The 12,261-nt window shown below is 36.5% G+C and overlaps 1 protein-coding gene across 6 annotated transcripts in view; it reads left to right on the forward strand.

Moving 5' to 3' along the window:
- FOXP1 (forkhead box P1) overlaps nt 1–12,261 on the forward strand; it is a 500,704-nt gene that overhangs the window by 187,601 nt on the left and 300,842 nt on the right. For 2 of the 6 annotated variants that reach the window (XM_072420742.1, XM_072420745.1), the window contains exon 1: nt 6,148–6,357. The exons of 3 other annotated variants lie outside the window; for them this stretch is intronic. The gene's annotated coding sequence lies outside the window, so the exon portion shown is untranslated. Of the gene's footprint in view, nt 1–6,065; nt 6,081–6,147; nt 6,358–12,261 lie in introns of those variants that run through there. One more of the 6 variants, XM_072420744.1, reaches the window with a different exon arrangement.

Here is a 12,261-nt window from a genome sequence, read left to right on the forward strand (position 1 = left end):
AGAGACCCACTAGATTTTCTGGTGTCATAGCAGACCTGAATAAATGGATAAATATAGAATAATGAGAATACTTCCAGCACTGCCTTTCCTGGAGTACATTCTGCACCAGCCTCTGTCCACCGCTGAACACATGACCATGAAATAATTAAAGTAAAATTGCTTTGATGTAAACTCTGAGAATCAGCCTGCATCTACAGAGTTCTGAGAGCAGGGTAGTGTTTTAGAGTAGAGCGTACTAGGCAATCGCCCAGGTCCCTACCATTTCCCGGGCCGGCAGAATGATAGGGGTTGGGATACTGTGCATTTGAGGACCACCTTTGCTCTGCAAGAGTTAAATGCAAGTCTAAAGGGTAATAAAAAGCACTTTTTGCTTTTGCTATTTATTTGATCTCCCATACTTTATCTTTGTGTGGTCGGTCCCCTGCAGCCTCTTCCATAAAACACTCTAGAGAAAACCAGCGCAGACATCATCCAATACAATGAAGGACCAAGAGTCCAGCATTGTAAGTTAGCATGCAGAAGGCTTACTGGAGAAGGAGGAAGCACTCTGCCTACCAAGAAAGCAAAAGAAAAGGTAAGTTAAAAGTAATTTTTTGCTACCCCTAGACAAAATGAGCATTTAACTTTTGCAGTGTGGGGGTCTTGCCCCGTTAGTCAGATTCCAGAGTTCAGCCTCAAAGCCCTATAAAAGGCTTACACTTTGTCGTTAGGTTATATAGTCTGACACTGTGTGTGTTACAAATTGTTGCTTTACCGGTCTCCCCCTGCACAGTGCTCCAATCAACAATGCTGCTCATGGTTCATAAGCACTGTTGATTGGATCAGTGGCCATTGCTATTATTCAGTAAGGCCAGCACCATAAATGTTAACACACACAGTACTACACAGTTTAGTAACATGAGTGGCATGACGGTTCACTGCGATGCCATTCATTCTAAATGCCACTCCAGCACAGATTGCAGATTGACCTGCAATGCATTACACCACAACCTACAATATGGTATGTGCAGTGCAGATGTAAGCATCATATGGTACATGCACATTTTTTGGTGCTGTTGTGTGTTCAAATGAATGACCTGTCTGACCTCATAGCACAACATCGCACATATCCATACAGCCATGCTATCGCATCCATGTACATGTGAACCTGGGCTAAACGATGTGTTCATTTTTAGCAAGTTTGTGATAGCTGCAAAGTGCAGTGGAAATAATTATTAAATATCAATAAAATAAAAAAATTACTTGTGTACCAGTTTTGTAATGGAATGTTTTAATATTATTTTAAGAAAAGTATAGTTGCCGTTTAAATTACTTCTAGCACCATGGAAAGTGTTATAAGGGGATGAATTAATCAATTCACAATTGGCTGATTGAATTTCCAGCACTGTTATCCATCATGGTCAGGTTGCTGGTCACAGATTTGTGATATAGGTAATGACCCCCTAACATACACACATCTTGTTCCAAAAAGTTTTGTAAGACTTTAAAGAAAACCCATACATAGAGAAATGTATAGGCAGACATTGCTGTCCTTTTCCCCAAAACACAGAAGTCATTAAACCCAGAGGATCAGCATGACAGCCAGGCATCCAGCATCATAGTCAATGACAGCCTATACATTCCTCGTAGCACAGGTTTCCTTTACTGTGCTGGCAGCATTTGCACAATTTGTTCACAGTACTTTCAACCAGTTTTCATTTTCAAGCATCGATGCTTTTGGGGAATTTTGGGGTTTTATAGGGGACCGCAAGAAGTTGTGTCACCCTACAAAAGAAAATCTCACATGCCTACTGAGTTGATTCAGTTCTTGCTTCTGTATGTTTTTTTTTTTTTTTTTTTTTTAAAGCGCTCACCTCTTTCATCAGCTGAAAAAGAGATTTTTGCTTCAGACCTTCCCCTCCTGCTGCAGGTGTGTCTCCAGACGTCAACATTTTGTCTTCGGGCTAGGAACGCGTGGGTCATCTCACGGCAGTGATATCATAGCTGTGTTCTAGAACAGACAGGGGCATCCTAGAACTTCCAGCTGCTGGAGGACTACAAGTCCCAGCATGCTCCTCTTATCACTAGTACTTTCTAAGAATATTTCCCAGCTTCTGGAGGAATGCCCTTTACCTGTGTGATTTTATTTTAGCTTCCATTTGCATTAAGGTTCTCATGAAAAATCCTACATCAAACGTATTAAAAGGGAAACTACAGTCTATTCCATGATTTATAGTATATATGAATGTGATCAACTTAAACCCAGGCTCGGGACTCCATGCATGGTAGATTTTAATTTATTAGTTCCTTTTTCACTACCTTTAGAATTGTGACATGATGTTGCAGATCTCTCTTCCTCTTTGCCTTTTGTGCAGCCTGGAGCACCAGACATCCTCACAGTATGTCCTCAGCCTTCTAAGTTGAATCTGAGCATCCTCAGTGTAGAAGACCGAGGACATCTTGTGGTAAAAAAGAGGTATTGCATGGGACAACTTCAAATTGAAGGTGCTTATTGCAGGCTGAGCTGCCTTTAGAAAATAAATAGGGAGAATTGGGCCTAAAGTTTACTTGTTCTGTCAAAACTAGTTCTCAGCTACACTTTACTGCTCCCCTTCCAGCATATACTTTTATTTTGCTTTCTGGCTCTTTTTCTGACATGTTTGAGCCTCCAGTCATTTTGGTTGGAACTTACACAAGATTAAGGACTTTTTTTTTGGATCTGTCTCCAAACACCAAACCTGAAAGGATAGTGACCGGGGCCACCATCACAAATTATTGGGTCCCATAATATTTAAATTTCCTGGGTCCCCTACCCCCACGTTTAAAAGTTACAGCATTACATTATTTTTGACCTTTTGATGGGGGTCCTGTACAAAAGTACCCATTGTCCTCCCCCGATGGTGACCCTGATAGTGAGTCACATGCTTCTCTATATCTAGAAGTAATGAGTATTTTTGACACTCTAGGTGGCGCTACAGAGCATTAGGGAAGCAACAGGAAGGAGGTGAGTATATGCTGCTGGAAAAAGGGTCTCATTAAAGAGAAGTTGTTATTTTGCTAGGCACACATTTGCTTAAAAATATATCTATGAGAATAGAAATTAGGAAGATGTTGACTGGTTTGCAGACAAGAAATTATCATGTGGTTCCCTTATTTCTGAAACAAGCTGTGACTATGCTTCATTACTCCTCCCCCAGTTCAACTCCATGGGTCAGACCTTGCCTAGTAAGTAAAGTAAAGATGTAGGACTGTCTATATTTCTATTAATCGTTGTCGGGGACTGTGGTTCATATTACCTAATATACAGTCAACCGCTAGAGGGAGCATTTACAAATTCATAGGTATATTATACAAAATATGAAACAGCAAGCAATAAAATAATTAAAGCCAGCTTAAGTGATTCAAATTAATGTTTTCTTTATAATAATGTTTAGGGATTATTGCCTAAAATTTAACATAAAAAACATGAAATATTTGAGAAATGTTTCTACTAGTTTGATAAAAAAAGTCAGAATTCATTATATAATACCTACAGAATGTTAATGTAATACGACATTCGATACGACATGTAATATGACAATAAAATGTAGTTTATTAAATTTTGGTATGTATTGCTATAGGGTTTTTGCTTTTTCTTTTAACTTTATACTTCTCATTGCATATTGCTGCTCATTTCTGAAATATTTAACGTAAACCAAAGTGAACCTGACAGTCCTCTAAACCTTTTTTTTAAAAGGCTGCATATATTGTATTTGTTAGCCAGATACGCCTCTTATGTGTCCTTAAAATCCTGCTTTCACTTTGTTTTTAAGCATTTGACTTCTCACCAAATAAGGCTGAACCCTAAACCCTTTCCCTGGATCTAGAAAAACCTGACCAACTTCCCTATGCTCAATGGCAATGGCCAATAATGGCACCCCCTTTTATTTAGGGAACACTTATTAGGTTAGTCTTGGATTTAGTGGCAAGGTGGTCATGGAACCTGTCACATGACTGGGTTCTTTTCCAATCACAGAGAGAAAAAAACATTGTTCTTATAGTTTATTATTTAACTCTAAAGCTGGTGCACATTTGCAAAGCAGATCGTTTTGTTTGATAAATGTCTAAATGTTAAATAACTTTGAGGAAATGCAAAATGTAATACTACATAATATCACACATGAACAAACACTGTAAACATAATACACAAAGTCAAACACCAGGATGAATATATATAATATATAAATATTTATTTCAGTAATAGAAAAAGCTTAAAATAATTTATATATATACTGAAAATTACAGTCACATAGCTGAAAAAAATATTTACCTTTGTGTAAAACTTTGTAAATTAACCTTTTGTAATATACAGTATAATATACAGCAATGGAAGTATCTGTGAAGTGCTAGGATCTATACCATTTTTCCCTTTTACATAACTTCCTGAAGGAAGTGTGATGGTAAATCTTACTAGTTGGAGGCACCAATAAAAACTAAGGGTTATAGCTCCTCTCCCTATGTTTAGTCCCCGCCCTTGAGGAGCTATTATTATTCTTAACCCACTCACACAGATGGGGCCAGTCTAAACAGGAATATATTCAAATCATAAAAACTAGTGCTCCAGAGAAAACCCTCACAGACCGATTAGTTTACAACAGATTATGATATTTATAAATTGACAGAACAATATCTGTACATGATTATTTTTAGTATAACTGTTAACAATTGCAGTGTTTAAATACCATTCATTGTTGATGTTGAGTGAGCTGGAGAAATATAAAGCTTGGCTTCCTGAAAGATCTATAAACAAGCTACCTTTTTTCTTCTTTTGTATGAGATACAAATACATTTTTTTCCTGGACTAAAAAGACCTGGGGGCTGATTTGCTGAACAGCTTGCAGAGTTGTTTGTTCCAGCTGTCCAGGGCTCACCTCTGTGCTTGAACATATATGCAATAAATGTACGGGGAATTGGTGATATATGGTGATATCTGATTGTGTGTGTGTGTATGTATATATATATAAATATATATATATATATATATAGATATATATATATATATATATATATATATAATGTGTCCAGTTATGGTTTTGGATTTAAAAGATGTTAGTTTTGGATAAACAGTAGAAAGATTAGAACCTCTGTTGAGTTTTTATCGCTGGCCAAGGCTCATTTACTTTTTGTTTATTGTCTCTCCACTTTAAGAGACACATATAGTAATTTAAATTTTCCAGGAGATCTACGATACCCCAATGTTAATATAAAAATATATATTTTTATATCTCAGTTACTGTTTGACTTTTCCTCCCTTCATGTTTGGTTTAACTATTGACTCTGAGATAGTAATAGGAGAAAAAAAAAAACAACAGGGCGACTGTTAGCAAAACAAAAAATCAGGGTTTCATATCTTCCAAAAAAAATTACTGGACATTTAAAGTGAAGTTTGCATTACAATGCCGCGATCTCCAGTCACATACAGAACTCTAGGTTAACTTTTTGAAAGCCCTATATTAAATTAAAGTTAGTAAACTTAAAATTAGTAAATTAAATACACACTTTTCAAGTAGATTCAAACTTGCCCTATTTTATTAGCTTATGTTATTAGCCATCTGCAGTAATAAACAGGACAATAAATCAGAAATAATAATTTAATGTTATAATTGCCTACAAAAAAATCATTTGTGCCACACAAGAAATTTATTTACTTTTTATTATGATCTTAAAAACTTTCAAATGGTTTGCAAGAAACATCAGCAAATAAAACTTTCCCAAGCCAACCTGAATACATTGATACAATGTTACAATATTGCTTGTGTTACAATTTGGATAAAACAAAACAATAATAATAATGTTAATAATGATCACCCTAATAACAGAAGTCAAGATAATCAGAACAATTGTAATAAAATATTCTGCAGTTGCCTGTAATTCCAGTGGTGTGAGAACAGAAGGCTGTCATCATTGTCTCCAGCTGTTTCCAATTGCTCCAGCATGCAGACTTTACAGAAGTTGTGTCCAGCAGAGGAGCCCCATGCACTCCTGGCTGTGTGTGTGTGCTCTCCCAGCCGCCTGCTCTCATGCTGTCACACAGCAAGGCAGGTATAGCTCTCAGCAGACATGTGAGTTGAGCCAGTTACTCATTTGCGAGTGTTTGTGTTTATGCAAAAGGGGCCTCTTCCTGCATATTTAATCTAGAGTAAGGCAGTGGCTTTTGTTGTGTTTAGACCACATGCCTTTAGTCCTTCCGTACACTGACGCTTGTGCGAAAGCATACACTCAGCCAAGGACAGTAACTTTTCTTCCCTTTGGTGGATTTAAAGTCGCCGCACCATTCACTTTTTCACACTGCTGTGCACTAGCAGCCAAACTCTGCTCTCCAACCCTTCTCATGAATGGGTAAGTTTTGCCTTTACTTTTTTTTTAAGCACTTTTCCCTTTGGTTGGAGTACTGTACCTTTGTCCCATGTGCCCAGGGCTTTCATAACACGTCACTTAATCTCTACTTTGCATACAATTGCCATGTAGGAACTTTGTTTTGTGCAGCAGTTTAACTTTTATTTTTTTTTTTTAAAAAACTTGTGAGAGTTTTACAATGTATTTTTATCTCCTCTAGTTCGCTCATAAGACGGAGACTCTCTTTCCCCCCCCACGGTTTAGAAAAATCTTGTTTAGTGACTTTGAAGATAATGCTTTCTTTGTTTGCAGGCTCAGGACGGTGGAGACTGTTGCTGAGCTACCCCTGGGAAAATCAGAAGCTCCTTGTATGAAGAGCAAGCTGTCTTCTCATTGGTATCAGCTTCATGTCAGGCACGGGAGTCTATGGCAGAGATCACAGAGGTTGAACAATTGGCAGTGAGAGATTGCTAGGTGAAGCTTTGACAGCCCCCTTCCCCTGCAGCTGGTGAAAGACATTGTGGAAGAGTGGGCTTGTCTAGGAGGCATGCGTATTAACCCTTCCGCAGTCAAGGGTATGTTAAGCAGCACTGCCTGTTCCTTAAATCCAGAGGTGCATTGCTTGACGTGGAGTGGTTTTGCTAAAGGTTCTAATATTGACCGGGTTTATTAGGAACAGCTGTTGGATAACCATGGGATGGTTAAACCCCAAGGTGGTGTTGTAGATGTCCAGTGGGCTGAAATAAGAACTGGACAATAGAGAGATCTCCCACAATGGTTCTCCATTTTATTTCTGCCACCGTAGAATTTAAGGAGTGTTCTTAATGCCGTGTCCATAATATTAATTCTTTATCCAACAAGGAGTGTAAGACTACTCCCCCCAACACCTCCATTTTTAGTTGCCACAGTAGGCAGGACTTCAACGTTGATATCTCCAAAGCCCTGGAAATATTGTAGCTTGATGGTTTACCTCTTCAGCATGTGCTAATTTCCAGTTTTGGATGAACTGACTATTGAATTATTACTTAGCACTGTTTTGGATGAACTATTGAATTAATACTTTGTACAATTCAATGTGTGTTTTCCTATGAGTACCGCCAATATTTATTTTGGTTTATAATCACAGATTTTTCAAGTTCAGTCTTTTATAAATGTTTTTCTTGCATTCCCTGCAGTAATGTGATTTTTATTTATTTATTTTTGTTAAAGCAGCACATTTATCGCATATGCATGAACAGACCCATGGACAGTTAAGCATTTGTATGGTTTAAAAAACAAACAGTGGAAAATCTACATAATAAAATAAACAATGCTTAAATGTGTTTGAGGCTGCCTTCACATCTCAGCGATTCCCAGTTGTATAATGCATTTTGGTGCTGCAGGGTAACCATAGCAAACACAGCATATTCATAGGGATCATTTGGGCCCATCCATATCTCTAGTCTGCAGTAAAATGCACCGTGCAGCCTGAACAACCCTGTAGTGTAATATAACGCAATGTAACACAGTATGCTACATTAACAGTCTGATTTTTATGTAATTTTTAAGGCAAGAACATGCAGGCCTTATAGGGGTAAATAAAGAAAAATACACATTAAAAAATATTTGCCAGTGCACAGAACTGCACGTCATAACATGCATGGAGAACACACAAAAATAAAACATTTTCACTAATAAAGTTTACTTTATACTGTATTATCAGCCTCTTTTTGTGCAAGTGATGTGACCGATTTGGCTGTGTAACCAAAAGGTTCTACACATCAATTGTGTTTCAGGATTTTAGAATGTGTTGCCAAATTTTTATTGATACAGAATTGTTTCATTGAGCTAACACTTACTAAAGAGTGAACAGAACATTTATTATCTTTCTTTTCCGCTCTTTTTTTTTTAATGTCACAAGAAAAATAGGACATATTCAGATCTAGTGACTGTAACAGTTGTTTCTTGATAAATGAAGATGGTGGAAATATGGTGCATGTCCACTCTTGAAGTACCCACAAAACAGTACGATTTGTACGACAGGTCACCAGCCCACCCTTGCTGGAGTCACTTCAATGATAATTTGTAATATGTGCTTATAGAAAGCTGATATATTACACAGAACTTACCATGATCATAGCCATACCACTATGGTGTGAGGGTACAATTAACCTACCAGTATGTTTTGGAGATTTGGGTGATAACCAGAGCACTAACCAAGACACTTGTGGTATGTGCTGTGTTTTTCTCTAGTTTACTATTAAGTATATATAGCACGCCATCAATGAAAAGTATGGATTTACTTTTTTTTTTTTTTTTTTATAGAAAAAAACATCCGTTGTATTTGGCCATGCATGTTTCCCAGCTTTATATGTTATAGGGACTTCAGATCTTAACCCTCCACTTTTGACCTTCCACCCACATTTTCCATTTATCGTACAACATTTTTAGATTTGAACCCAACTTTTTTTTCTTTTCTTTTTTTTTTTGGCCATGTATGTCAAGTTCATACTCCATTCATGGAGTGAACTATAGAAAATATCAATATCATAAATAAAAAGGATTGAAGTTTGTGTCTTATCACCGAAGGCAGACACAATTTTGCTACAGGATGTTGAAAAAATTCTATTCATGCCCAGCAGCCCTCTCTTTAGACCTTCACCAAATTTCATTCCCATTTAGTGGCTCTTTTGTTGGACATATTGTAAAACAAAGTAGCAAAACGTTCTAGAAATGTCCAACTTTAATTCACATTATTGTGTCAAAATTAAGTATATCGACCTAATATAAGCAGAAGATCCATTTTTACAGCTACCATGGGGCACTTGGGTTAAGATCACAGTTGACATCCAGACCAGTTGTATAACGTATGAGCTATGTAATGCAAAGGGACAATAAAATGTCAGTTTATCTATATAAAAAAAAGTGTTTTTGAAAACACAGTAGTGGAATTTTGGGGTCAGTAATAAACTATTTGTAAAACCTAAATTAATGCAGCCACCATGTGTAAGCTGAAATATACCATTTTTGTTCTTGGCTTTAAAATCAAAAAAGATCTATCCTAAGCATTTAGCAAAGAGCTTATTACAACGTGTATTATTAAGCAAATACCCTCTATTTTATGGGCCGTCTTAACCCACGTTCTGCGGGAAAAGGGGTTTCGGGACTGTACTGAAACGCTGCATGGTTATCTGAAAAACTTTCAGACATGAAGTCATTTTTGTTTTGGTTTGTACCTGCAGACAAAAGCAGAAATGTGGCCTGATGATCAAACCCAGCCATTTACTGCATTTAGGGCCCCCTAAATGTTTGCATATTTTACTGGTAACACTCAACTGGTGAATTAAAACAAAAGTAAAAGCCATTACACAGTGCTATACTACATGGTTATTTTACTTTTTTCTTTCTTTATTTTTTCTTTAAAAAAATCATGGAAACTTATAGCACTTATAAAAGTATAAAACAAAAAGTTAAAAAAAAAAGAATTAATTTGTACACCATTTAATGCTGCATACTGCAGTTGCACACACAAGAAGTAAAAGTGAACATTCCTTGATTAAAAAGTATGGTTACAAAAAGGAGTTTACAATAAAACGTTTTACCTTCTATTTTTATACATCTTACTATATATACTTTCTTTTTACAGTTGGGAGCTTTTAACTCATTAATTGCTGGGATGAATTCATCCAAACATTAGGGTGTGCTGTTTCACCATTTGTATTAGAAAAAAAAACATACTTAAAAATATGACTTTTAATAGCTGTGTCAATAATCTGGAGCACTTGGTGATTGGAGATTGATATATAGGGAAAAATGCTTACCTGTTTTACCTAATTTATTTAAAAGCTATCAGCAATAAACAAACACATCTCTGTTTAAATATAAGCGTGCATCATTTTCTGCTTGTTAATTTTACCTTACCGTTTAAAAATTAGAAAAAAAACATACTTTTATTAGAAGTACGCCGTCAAGGCACCTTGTATGATTAGCGCTTTTGTATTCTTAAATTTTGATTGATAGAGATAATCGTTTTCATGTAAAAATACAGACAGGTACTTAAAGTTACAGTGACAATAGCTATTTGCATATCCTTTCTCTTATTGTTTAATGCACATGGGGGCTGGGTCGCTCTTCTTATTAACCCTTAAGTCATACCAGAATTAAAATATAAAAATATAGGCGAGTGTGTGTGTGTGTGTATGTATATATATATATATATATATATATATATATATATATATATATATATATAACATATACACACACAACAAAGGTCTTATCAATATTTGCATTTATTTGCAAGGGACCATTTTAAAGCAGGATGACCTGCCTTCATCCCACTTTGCAAAGAGATAAGAAAAGTCTCCCAATTAATCTAGGACTGAGCATTTAGTTGCTTCCAAAGTATCTCTTCCCTCTTCTCGCATTATATGCACAGATAGAAGCTGCAATATGGCAAATGGAATTGTCTCCTTCATTGACGATTCATCTGCCCTTGGATGGGCCGATAGACATGAATATGAGGTTAATTAAAACTAGGGGAGGGGTCACAATACTTGAGGGTAAGGCGAGGAAGGGGGGGCATGGGTATAGTCCTTAATTTTGAAGCCGGTAGCATAGATTAATTTGGAGCTAACTGGATTTTAATTCAGAGTATGACAGTGCTGTGCACCAACTCATTATCTTTTAGAGCACAGAGAGTAAGACAACGAGAAGAGAAATTAAAGGATTCGGGCACTGACCACAAATCATACTGTGTATACAACAGGAAAATTCTGCGGTATGCTTGGTTTAGGGATGAGGAACATCTAAAGCCCCAAACAGATGAGACTCTCCCCTGTTGTTGATGATGGCACAGCTGGCCTAAGGACATTTAAATACCCAAAATTGGGGATTATGCCAAAAAGCATTTGGAAAATGTCTAATGAGCTTAATAGCCAATCAATGTAATTCTTTTCATTTCCTAAAGCTAGAGAAAGAGGGAATCTTATTGGTCCAAGTTGCAGTGATCCTGAGATAACGCTCTTTGTATGAATCTCAGTCTTTTACAGATTATGGAGGCATGTAATTTGATCATTGCAGTACCCGACCAGGACATGGTTCAATTTTGTAATTAATGTTTAAGGATGACACAATTTATTTACTGTCTGCATATTTTCCCTCTGGAGGGATTCATTTATAAGCGAAAGAGCTTACAGTTAACACAATAGTACCACCAGCAGAATAATTAATAGCACACATTAAACTATTATTACTTTGTGAGTGCGATGGTGCAGCACATACACTGATGATTGTATGTTTTTCATTCTTCTTGCTAATAATTTTAGTGTTTTTTTTTTGTTTTGTTTTTTTAAAACCAAAGAGACACTTAATCTATTATTCTCAAAAAGTCAAATTAAAAAATAAAATTGTGTAGTTATTGACTATGTACTATTGTACAGTAATGTACAATATAATATTGTTCATATGGGCAGTGGGAATAGTAGATCCTCGTAGGTGGACATTGCCAGCAGTCCTGACCGCTATGCTGGTTGGAACATGTAACCGTTTGTTGCAGCAGGCAGCACTCAATGCCCACTACCACCTCCAATCATTCTCCTTGGGAAGCCAAAATTAGCATCTCAACCATGGGAATGGTTCCCAAATGTGAGGAAGTGGTATCCAGTGTAACATAAATTGTCACCTACTTTAACAATTGCCACTAAAAGAAAATGGGGGAAATCAAATCTTTTATTGCTGTCACCACAGCAATAGTTTAGAGAAAATCTCACATGTTCCTTCAACAGAGGTCAAAGTTTGTTTTTTTCTTAACTGTTTTTCACCCTCTTTTGAGTTTGCAGTATAGGAAATGAAATCATCCGAATGGGGTAGCAGGTAGATAATAAAACCTTAACAAATCCTTCTATATGATATCCATAGCCCAAATAG

Source organism: Pyxicephalus adspersus, chromosome 8 (genome assembly GCF_032062135.1).
Source record: "Pyxicephalus adspersus chromosome 8, UCB_Pads_2.0, whole genome shotgun sequence".
Taxonomy (NCBI): Eukaryota; Metazoa; Chordata; class Amphibia; order Anura; family Pyxicephalidae; genus Pyxicephalus; species Pyxicephalus adspersus.